We start from the raw sequence: 11,373 nt of genomic DNA on the forward strand, positions 1-11,373 counted from the left end.
CGATAGGTGACTGGATTGACTTGACAGATAATTTTAAACGGGCCAAGCGTTCGATAATCAAGCTTTTGACAGGGACGAGATGAACGCAAATCACGTGGGAGGAGCCACACATTATCCCCTTTTTTGTATTTTGGATGCTGCATGTGATGGAGATCTGCACTTTCCTTATACTTGGATTGAGCTTCTTTGAACTTCTTTGTGAATTGTAGATAATTGTTGTGTAAGATGAATAGCAGGTGGATTCTTGACTTGATGGTGTCTGTGGATATCCTATTTGGGATGTTGACCATAATTAGCAAAGAATGGAGTGTGACGGGTGGAGGCATGAAAATTGTTATTATAGGAGAATTTTGCTAGTGGTAGGAGCTCGACCCAATTATCCTGGTGATAATTGATGGTACATCAGAGATACTCTTCCAAAACTTGATTTACTCTCTCTGTTTGTCCATCACTTTGTGGGTGATTGTATGAGGAGAGGTTGATTTGTACTCCGAGTAGCTTGAATAAGCTTTTCCAAAAGCTAGAGATGAATTGTGGGCCTCGATCAGAAACTATGCCATCCAGTAATCCGTGATAACAATAGATATGTTGTAGAAAGAGTTTGGCCATACCTTTGTTGGTGATGGTTTTAGTGGTTGGAATGAAGTGTGCCATTTTTGTAAACCGATCCACGACTACTAAAATGGAGTCAAATCCTTGTGACAAGGGTAGCTCTACAATGAAATCCATGGAGATGGATGACCATGGTTTGCTTGGAATGTGCAAGGGATGGAGTAACCCATGAGGACGATGACGAGGGGCCTTTGATCTATTGAAAGTGTCACAAGTGCCTACATACTCCTTGACAAGCTTCCACATTTGAGGCCACCAAAAGTCACGGGAGAGAAGCTCAATTGTCTTATTAACCCCAAAATGCCCTGCTGTCTGATGGAAGATCATGTTGTTGCTGAAGTACCTCCAAGCGTGTCGGTCCTGGTGAATATAGAGAAGACCCTTATAGTAGATTAGTCCATCAATTTCTTGAAAGTCCTCATTAACCTCTTGTCCTTGTTATTGTTGTCTAATATTCTGAGCAAGTGGGTCTTTGGCAATTTGCGTCTTCACCTTAGAAAGAAAAGTAGAATCTTCAGGAGCTTGGCTCATGGTGGCGTTTAGCTTAAGCTGCCCAGGTTTCAAAATCAATGACTCTTGTTGATCAAATGCTGCATCGCCTTCTCTAGGTGCAAGGTAGGATCTTCTTGATAAGGCATCTGGCTTAGCTTGTTGACGGCCAGGCCTATAAGAGATAAGAAAATCAAACCTTGGATAGGATACCACTCCACCTGGCTTGGCGACGATTTAAGACGCGGGATGTCATGAAGTATTCCAAATTCTTGTGATATGTATAGCCAGTGATCTTATGAGGAGCTCCTTCAAGTAGGTGACGACAAGTGTCGAAGGAGTCGATGATTGCTAAGAGCTCTTTCTCATGGATTTCATAATTGATTTCTGCAGCTGAGAACTTGCGGGAATGAAAATCCACTGGATGTACTCGATCATCCTCTCCTACTTGGGATAGAATAGCACCAAGGGCAAAATTTGAAGCGTCTGTTTCTAGGATGAAAGGCTTTGTAGAATCTGCGTGAATTAGAATGGGTGCGGTCGTGAAAGCTTGCTTGAGAGTCTGAAATGCTTTCGTGGCATCTGAGTCCCAGACAAACTTATTATGGCCTATCAACCTTGTGAGTGCTGTAACGACCTTGGAGTATCCCTGTTTAAAGATACGATAAAAATTTGCAAATCCGAGGAAACATTGAACATCTCTTACCGAGGTGGGTGTCTCCTAATCAAGGATGGTTTGAACCTTCTTTGGATCCATGGAGATTCCCTTTTTAGAAATTACATAACCAAGAAATTCCACCTTAGATTGATGAAAAGAGCACTTCTCCAACTTTGCATATAACCCCGATGCACGAAGCTTTTCAAGCACTAATCGTACATGGTGCTCATGCTCTTCTTGATCCTTGGAAAATATCAAGATATCATCTAAATATATTACCAAAAAATAATGCAAATACTCCCGAAAGATATTGTTCATTAAATGTTGAAAAACAGATGGGGCATTTGTGAGACCAAATGGCATGACGGTATATTCAAAGTGGCCATACCTTGTCCGAAAGGCTATCTTCCATTCATCACCTTCTTTGATTCTGACTAGGTTGTAAGCACCACGAAGATCTATTTTTGTAAATATTCTTGCCTTGCAAAGGCGCTCAAGAAGCTCTGGGATCAAGGGAAGGGGATAGCGATTCTTGACGGCGATCTTGTTTAGGCCCTTATAATCCACGCACATCCGGAGAGTTCCGTTCTTCTTTTTTACAAAGAGTATTGGAGCTCCTGCTGGGGACTTTGAATTCCATAAGAACCCCTTAGCAAGATTCTCATCAATATTTTTCCGTAATCCTACCAATTCATCTTGAGATAGCTTGTATATTGGGCCAAAAGGGGGTTGGGTTCCCTCCTGAAGCTCTATAGCACAATCATAGGGTCGATGCTCCGGTAAGAGGTCTGCATTCTTCTTCTCAAAAACATCAATGTAATCTTGATATTGACATGGCAATGCCTCCATGATTTTTGTTGTCGACGTGTCGATTGGTGTTGCAAATATCAGGAAAGTTGGATACTTTTTTGGTTGCACGCACGAAGACCTTGGCTCCAAGATATATAGGCCTATTATGCATTCCCTTCTTCTTTTGGACTTTTCGTGGTTCAATTCTCCGAGCCCTCCAATCGATGTCAGTATTATGTAATTCAAGCCACGGTAGCCCAATAACAATTGGACTGCTTGGGCTTTGTATAATATTGAACGCCTTGACTGGTAGCATAAAACCTGAAGTGGAATCAGCGGGAAGAAAGAGGCCTTTTTTTGCTTGTCTTTTGTCCAAACGGTCGGTCTCTATTGGGGTTGGACGTCCATGTTTTCCGAACACGTTGAGGCCATTGCACAATGAACCTTCATCCTTCTCTTCCTTGGACACTGTTGAACTATGTGCCCCTGCTCTCCACAATACATACATAAGCCATTAATGCATCGCCTTTGCTTCTCCTGGGCTGAGAGAGGTTGAAACCGTGCTGAATCAATTTGCATGGGCTCAATGCTTGATTCATGTCCCTGTTGAGGTGTGTAGCCATTATGTGTCACTTCTGTTTGGGTTGCAATGGTGCCCCAAGATGCCTCTCTTGTCTCCTCTCAAATAGTCGATTATCACATTCTATTGCTTGAGAGATGAACTCGCTTAGTGTGTGAACCTTTGGCATAGTCAATAAAAGATCTTTTACGTCATCCTTTAATCCCCACCGAACTTGGCTAATGAAATATTCCTCATGCCAAGATAGATCACAAGTGAGGTGTTGAAATTCGGATGCATAGACGGATGCAGGTCTTGATCCTTTGCGGAGATTTCTAAGTTTGGTTTCAGCAAACCTTGCTCTATCAGTATCCCCAAAGGTTGCAGAGAACTCATGCACAAAAGCTTCAAAGTCATGAAGAAGAGAGATTCTTTTTCAAGTAAGTTAGCAAACCAAGAGAGAGCCGTACCCGAGGGGAGGGTCCCAATAAGGCATTCTTGAGAGGCATCATCTAGATAACGCTCTCGTTGCATTAGAATGAAGAGAGACACTTGTTGGAGAAAACCTCTAAACTTTGATCTAGTTCCATCAAAATTTTCAGGCATGCTGACCTTCGGCTCCTTCTTATGTTGTTGAGGATAGCTAGATCTTGCAGTTTGTGCTTGATGTGTGCTTGTCTCTTGAAGCTCTTGAATTTGACGTTGAAGATCTTGCAACGCCGGTCCCAAGCTTAGGGGTTGCCCTGCTTGAAGTTGAGCGTTACTCTCGCGAAGTTCTTGTAACTGAGCTTGGATGCTTTGCAATGCGTTGATAACACCTTTCATCGTAGGCTCCATGATGGCTTGAGAAGATTAAGAGATGGTAGTCTTGCCAAACTGTTATGAGCGCGTATAGAGCTAGAAGAGAGCAAGAGGAGGCGCTCACAATGTACAAGAACTTGGATTTGATGATAAGCTTACTATTGATCACAAGACTTAATACTTTATTAAGAGAGCTAGATACAAGACTTGGATTACATGACTTGAGTACAAGACAAGGCTTGATTGCAAGGATAAGACTTAATACTTAATATTGATCACAAGACTTAATACTTTATTAAGAGAGCTAGATACAAGACTTGGATTACATGACTTGAGTACAAGACAAGGCTTGATTGCAAGGATAAGACTTGAACATAAGAACTAGAAGAAGAATTTCCTCATAGGAGGCTCACAACTGGTGTTGGCAAGACTGAGGGGCTTATGACCCAAGACCCATATTTATAAATAGTGCTTGAGGAGGTTAGGACTTTCTAGGTTCTTCTTGAGGAGGTTAGAATCTTCTAGAACCTTCTTGATCCTTCTTCAACTTTCTAGAGCTTTCCAAAAACTTCTAGATTCTTCCGGAATCTTCTCCAAGCTTCTAGAACCTTCTTGATCCTTCTAGTTCTTTTAGAACCTTCTAGATCCTTCTTCAACTTTCTAGAGCTTTCCAGAAACTTCTAGATTCTTTCGGAATCTTCTTCATGCTTCTAGAAACATCTAGAATCTCCTTGATACTTTTAGAACTTCTAGAATCTTCTAGATCCTTCTAGATTCTTCTAGATCCTTCTAGCAATGATGTAGGCGATGAGGCAGGCAGCAACTGACTCTCAAGCATCCATGACAGAGACAACACACAATATACGTGGTTCACCCAATGTGGGCTACATCCACGGGAAATCAGCCACTCAATGGCTTTAGTACTTCAAAACAAAAAGTGGGTTACAAAGGTATTATACCCTTAATAGACTCCCACCTTGCTTCACTCTCACCATATCACACCCACCTTGTTGCATCAACTTCACAATCCAAAATGTGTGTAGAAATGGCTTCCTTTTATAGGCCAAAAGGGCTGCCCTCTCTCATGAGAGGCAGTTGTGTGTAGCCATCCTTGTGTAGACAAGTCCAAAGTCGACTCTTCAATCCGCCCATATGTGGCCTCCGTTGAGAAGACAAGTCCGCCTTTCAAATCGGCCACATACCATTGACTATCGGCCACCGACCAACCGGCCAAACGACCGGCCGTTTTTTGACCACTTTCCGACCCACGTTCGGCCCGACAAAAAGGAATATTTCGACGAAACTGGCCATGAAAGTAGTGGTTTTTGCCGAGTGATTTTTATTCATGCACGGTGGCTTCCTCATAATAGGGGCCTTACAAATGTGCATTTTTAATATAGAAGATTGCAAGAGGTAAATCAAGCTCCATACTTAACAGACCTATTGCGGAGAATATGCGTCATGCACCTGAGAGAGAACCTAGGGGTAAAGCAGTACAAATTACAAAGCTGATGCAAAAATGCAATGGGGACGAACATGCTTGAAAGCACATCAAAGTATTTGGGTGTGTGATTCCCTAGGAGAACACAATGAACTACGTAAGTGCAATGCCTTAGGTTTGACTTCGAGTGGGAAGGTTGGGGATTGGTAGAGGACCTTAAGGATGGAAGAAAAAACAATTTACCCTACTCTTTGGAGATTGTTTTTGAAGGAGTACATACGAGAAGATGTGCTTTGGGGTGTAGCATCTCAGTTACAAAAGGCCGAACGTGAGGAAGGCGAGTCAGTGAGAGACTTTATCAGTTTTCTAAAGCACTTAAACTCTTGTTGTTCTATTAATGAGCATTTCAACAATAACCTATTGCTTAATAGATTCCTCTAAGGAATGCAACATGAAAATATCTATAATGGCCTAGTCATTAGAGGTGTTACTAGCTGGGAGGCAGTCACTACCAATGCAATCCAATTGGAAGACAATTTAATGATTGCAGGTGAAAGAGTGTCCTATAAGCCAAAGTCTAGTAGCTCGCAAGCATCCGCCATGAGCCAATGACCATAAAGCCTATTGTTAAAGGGCCAAAGATATTTGAGATGACTTTGGAAGATCCCACCAAGGCCATTCAAGAAAGACTTAATCTTGTAAGTTTCAACTCTAGGATATGTAGGAAATCCAATACTAGCTGTTTTTGAAGAGAAGGTATTATAAATGGGATTACTATTTTTGGTTCTCTTTTATACAATTTGTGTAAAAAGATCGATGCATGTGCAAACCACACTAATATTGTATTTCATTGTATTTTTCTCAAATGTGAGCATTGAAAGTATAGATTTCTATTTTTTTAGCAAACAAAAATATCTAGGCAAGTTTGGCCCGATACAAATTTTTTGACAGAAAGTATGTTGGATAGAACACACAATCCTTGCCAATTATAACATGGTCTCTCATTTTGCTTGTGAAGATGCTGGCAACAATTCAATCCTTCAATATTAAAGTTTGCAGCTTTGGGGGATGATGAAGAAGCCACAGATGGCATGGTCAAGGATGTAAACTAACCCCTAGATGTTGTTGGAGCTAGAGAAGAAGTAGCCGCATGGTTCTAAGGCTTCAGCAGGTGTTTCTTTCACAATTCATATGGTCGTCACATATGGTTGATTTTGTAATTAGTCCATCTCAAACTCCATTTGAGATATCATGACACTAAGATTACATTTGTCACTGGTGATACCTTTGTTACCAATACTATCATTGCCAAATCTCCATCACAATGACAACCATTGACCTCTCTCCTTTGAGCCTAAGATTAGTGTTGCCAAATCGCCATCATCGACCTTGAGGCAATGTGCTAGAAAGGTTTTCAGAGTTGAGCCTAGAGTTGGTTTAAATTCTAGATTAGCAAAATTGGCAAAATTCTATAGTCAGTTAGTACTTTTGATAATAAACACAAGGAAAGAATCTTAGAAATCGATAAAATTCTATATTCAATTAGTACTTCCGATTTGCATCTTAATAAGGAGGAAATTTGGGCACGAGTTTGCCACCACAGAGAAAATATTTCCTTGTCCCCGGGATATCCTTGACTATAAGTGACACGGAAAGAGTGAAGGGATCAACATCTCTCCATCGATCCATGTGGCACCTCTAGATTGGCAACCAAAAATATAGCCCTCAATTGTGTGAGAGGGGGGGGGATATGATGACAAGCATCGACCTCCCACCTTAAAGCCAAGAGCCAACAATCACGTACTATTTAGGATGGTGCGACGACGATGATCGAGTATTACCCACTTCTAAGGTCTTATGTGGCACTGTGGGTACAAAGCCTCATTCATGTGAAAATGCACTTCTAGGCAATGTTCGGGAAAAATGTGTCTCAACTTAATATCGTGTCGTTTTCAATTTTAAAAAATGCCGATTGAGGGCAAGGGGAAAAGGTGAATTTCCATCCCAAAATAGAGAAAAATAGTGTAAAAACCCAAAAAATAAACCTTATTTTTTAAAAATTCCTCTTGGCAAATTCAAGGAAAGGAATTTTGTATGTTTGGAAAAATGATTTTTCCCGAACACTGCTACTAGGACCAAGAGGAGAGGCAAGAGCAAAAGTGAAAATTTGAGCGGTGACAAGAGGGCAGTTTTCAGTGTTGCTTTAGAATATGCTTTGTCGAACGAAAGGACATTGTAGGCCGCAGCAAATATCAACGAAGATTTGCACTCCACAGTACTTGGACTGGAAATAGAATGACAGAAATTCACAGAATTGTTCCTCTTTCCTCATACGCGTACCCAAAAAGTTCACACACACACACAAGCACCGATAAACTCACTCTCAATTTCCCCACTCTCCACCTCAGCTTTAGCATATAAATGAAGGCATCAATTCTGAGAAAATTACATACACAATTCCACCCACCTTTGCACATTTACAGCTTAAATCAACTCCCTCTGCAACAACCATGCCATACACACACAACTCTCCCGCACACGACAGCCACACCCAACTACATGCCCATTACCATGACGACATTAGCACCAATCTCTTAGCGCCTCTCCGCCTCGGCAAAGAATTCGAGCTCTCCCACAGGTTCAACTGTCCTTGTACCTAAAAGCATGAGGGAAACTGAGTGGTTTTTGTTGCCTACAAGAGGGCTAGCCTTCTCATTCTGTCTTTGATATTTGCTAGAGTTGTTCTTGCCCCCGTTACGGGATGCCGAGCTTTGCACTATGTGCCTCAACCTGCTCATGTCAAGTATTACGGCGAGAGGACCACCCATGGAGGCTTGTTAATCACAGAGGGGGCAGCCATCTGTCAACAAGAAATTGGGTAATTCATGGTGCATATAAGCATGTATTTCGCTTATCACATGAGAGTGGCAAAGCAATCCACTATGTACATGAAACACTGGGCTGTTTGTATACACATTTTGACACAGCATTACACCATTCTGATTGAATCCAAACTGCCACAGATTATCAGCCTGACCGAGTCTTTCTCTTCCAGTGTCATCAACATTGACGAGGGTTCCCCAGCCATGGTCGATACGACTGCCGGAAGGAACCATGTCAGAGTACTCCAAACCACGAGCATTGCATACACATGAGATACCTATGGTGGTGCAACAGTTCCAACAGGCTGCACGAAATGCGAAACGTGCAGGTATAAAGCACCTTTGCCCTGCAGAGTTCCCGGAAACAGAGTCATACAACATGATGACTTACTATTCTACTAGCTGGTGCAGGCTTTGATGGAGTTGAGATCCACTGCGCTCATGGATACCTCGTAGACCAGTTTCTGAAGGATGGTATCAACGACAGGGATGACGAGTATGGAGGTTCTGTTGAGAACCGCTGCAGATTTGCATTAGAAGTTATTGAAGCTGTGGCTGAAGAGATGGGCAAGAAACGTACAGCTGTTCGCATTTCGCCCATCATCGACCACCTAGGAGCTAGGACTCCAATCCGCGAGCACTTGGACTCCATCTCATTTCCCACCTAAATGACATGAATCTGGCGTACCTTCATGTCACCGAGCCACGCTTCACAAACCAAGGGCTCAAACCCTCATCTGAAGGCAAGTACTCTCTGATGCACAGATAAGAGCTAAATGTGAGAGGAGTGAAAATATGTGTGCCCATCATAAGCTTGCATGTTGTCCAAGGATTCTCTAATGTACAGATAAAAGCATGTTCAGAGGAGTGAGCATATCATCATTAACATGCACATGTTGTGGCATGCAGATGACCGCCATGATGACCTGCTACTGCTCTTGAGAGAAGCTTTCAAAGGCAAGATGATGCTAAATGGTGGTTACGACCGCAGATCAGGCATGGATGCAATCAGGAGTGGGGTGGCAGACCTGATATCCTATGGGCGCTTGTTCATCTAGATTTGCCGCTGCGTTTTGCGATAGAGGCCGGGATGAATGCATATGATCGCTCCACCTTCTATACGCATGACCAGGTAAAGGGATACTTGGATTACAGCAGGCTCAGTTCTGACGAGGTCGATCAAGGGTGGGCAAGAAGGAGGGAAGAGTCGAGGAGTGGGGCCACCGATCAGAAGGAGATGAGAAAACAGATGCTGCGGGTAATGAGGCCCTGCTTGGAGGTGCTAGCGGTGCGCTGCTGCCCAGCTCGCCTGCGACTCCCATTGCTGCTGGCTCACCACGTCCTTGAATGGGAGGTTTTTGCTTGAAGCAAGAGTTTAACTCTGGTGCAAACTCTCAAACAGGCATCCGTGCCCGAAAGAGTATAATTTAGCGTACTTTTTGAAAAGCAACCCACATTTTCACCACTAGTACGGCCGTCGCCTCTCTCCCCCCCTCTCTCCCTCACTCATGTCAACCGGAACTCACCGGATGCAGCAAACTTTGACTCGTGACACTGGAAAATTAGTCTCCTTAATATATAATATAGATGTTTAAAAACCAAAAAAATACCCATCAATACAGGTAAAATGCCGGCCAAAAATCTACATTCATCACCTCATTCGAGCGATATATATGCACTAGGTTTTTTGTACAAGATGTAGATAGAATTTTGGAGTGCAATTAGGAGAGTATACTTCCGAGGTGAAGTTTTTTGTCACCCTGACCACGATACTCTCAAATCTATTCAACTGAAGGTGGACACATGGATAAAGTTAAGAGAGCGTGAAGCCATAAGAAATGCTTCAAACATTTTTCTAATTTTCAAAGAGAATTTAAAAACATATCCTAATCTTGTTCAACGGCCGCTCACTGAGCTTACGCCTTCTTTTTATCTGGCTTAAACACTTGAAAATTATCATCATTTGTTGTAAATGATTTGTTATTTATTTGGACCATCCGTCTGTAATCATCATTTGTTGTAAATGATTTGTAATCTGGGTTTTGTAGACCACACTATGTCCAAGAATCCCCTGACATCATGTTAAGACTTTCCAGAGAATGAACTTTGAAGCACATTTTGTCCATAATTTGGCCAACAACAATGCAATCATCCATAGTGTTTTAGATACTTCTAATTGGTTCCTTGCTAGATGCATGTGCAATATTGAACTCCGATCCACGGGTTCAAATATCGATAACTTGAACTCCAACACTTGGGTCCACATTATCTGTAGGGAGCTTCATGCCCCTCTTTGCTGCCAGGGATTTAATATTTACGTAATTACGACAAATTTTGTGTGATCACAAGGTCTTATTGACACATTTACATGATTACACTAAACATGATCACAAAGAATCCGGTTAAGGGAAACCTGAAAACCCACTAAAATCCCGCCGGACTTTTCAGTATTCCCGGCGGGTCCGTCGGGCTTTTCCATTTTTCCTGCGGGTCCGCCGGGAATACTGAAAAGCCCGGCGGGCCCGCAGAATTATATATATACGAGTCCGATCGGGCCCACTGGGTGTTATTTCATTGTTTCATCTTTAGAGAGAGAGAGAGAGAGAGAGAGAGAGAGAGAGAGAGAGAGAGAGATAGATTTTATTATCGTCCTCGGAGGTCAAATATGACCTATGGGACCAAAGTTACATGTGATGTAGTATGTGTATGGCTGATGAGTGACTCTCGATGCTCCAAAATTGTAGTGATGAGAGTCGCAATGGAGAGCCCACACTTTGGCTGGGAGAGGACAGTGTGTAGGTCTAAGTTATGGCTGAAAATGTGAGAGAAGCAAGTTCGGATGTGATCAAAAGCTGAGCACTCTAGTAGTGTGTGGTACTCAGACTCTCGAACTTGCAGTGAGCATAATGTGCACAATCGATTTGACTCTTCTCCATTGCCCCAACGCCCTATCTCGCATCGAAGGAAATGGGAGCTAAGCCGAATTGCTGCGATAGTGCGTATCGCGGACAAGGGAATAGGCTCAAGCATGTAAGTGTGAGTACGGTTTCCTCTCTCAGCGAAGAACATGGTTTTGTAGTTGGGGGCAATATAGGTGGTGTAATGTATGAAGCGTGACCCACCGGATTTCTCCCAAGCCGTA

At 42.6% G+C, this 11,373-nt stretch overlaps 1 pseudogene across 1 annotated transcript; it reads left to right on the plus strand.

Annotated features, from left to right (window-relative positions):
* Positions 1-7,558: 7,558 nt before the first annotated feature.
* LOC147436575 (12-oxophytodienoate reductase 7-like) lies at positions 7,559-10,268 on the plus strand (annotated as a pseudogene). Its single transcript, XR_015185063.1, has 4 exons — positions 7,559-7,987; positions 8,087-8,560; positions 8,643-8,974; positions 9,141-10,268. The product of XR_015185063.1 is annotated as a 12-oxophytodienoate reductase 7-like (transcript).
* The last annotated feature ends 1,105 nt before the right edge of the window (positions 10,269-11,373 follow it).

This window comes from Adiantum capillus-veneris, chromosome 18 (genome assembly GCF_014529385.1).
Source record: "Adiantum capillus-veneris isolate H3 chromosome 18, ASM1452938v2, whole genome shotgun sequence".
Taxonomy (NCBI): Eukaryota; Viridiplantae; Streptophyta; class Polypodiopsida; order Polypodiales; family Pteridaceae; genus Adiantum; species Adiantum capillus-veneris.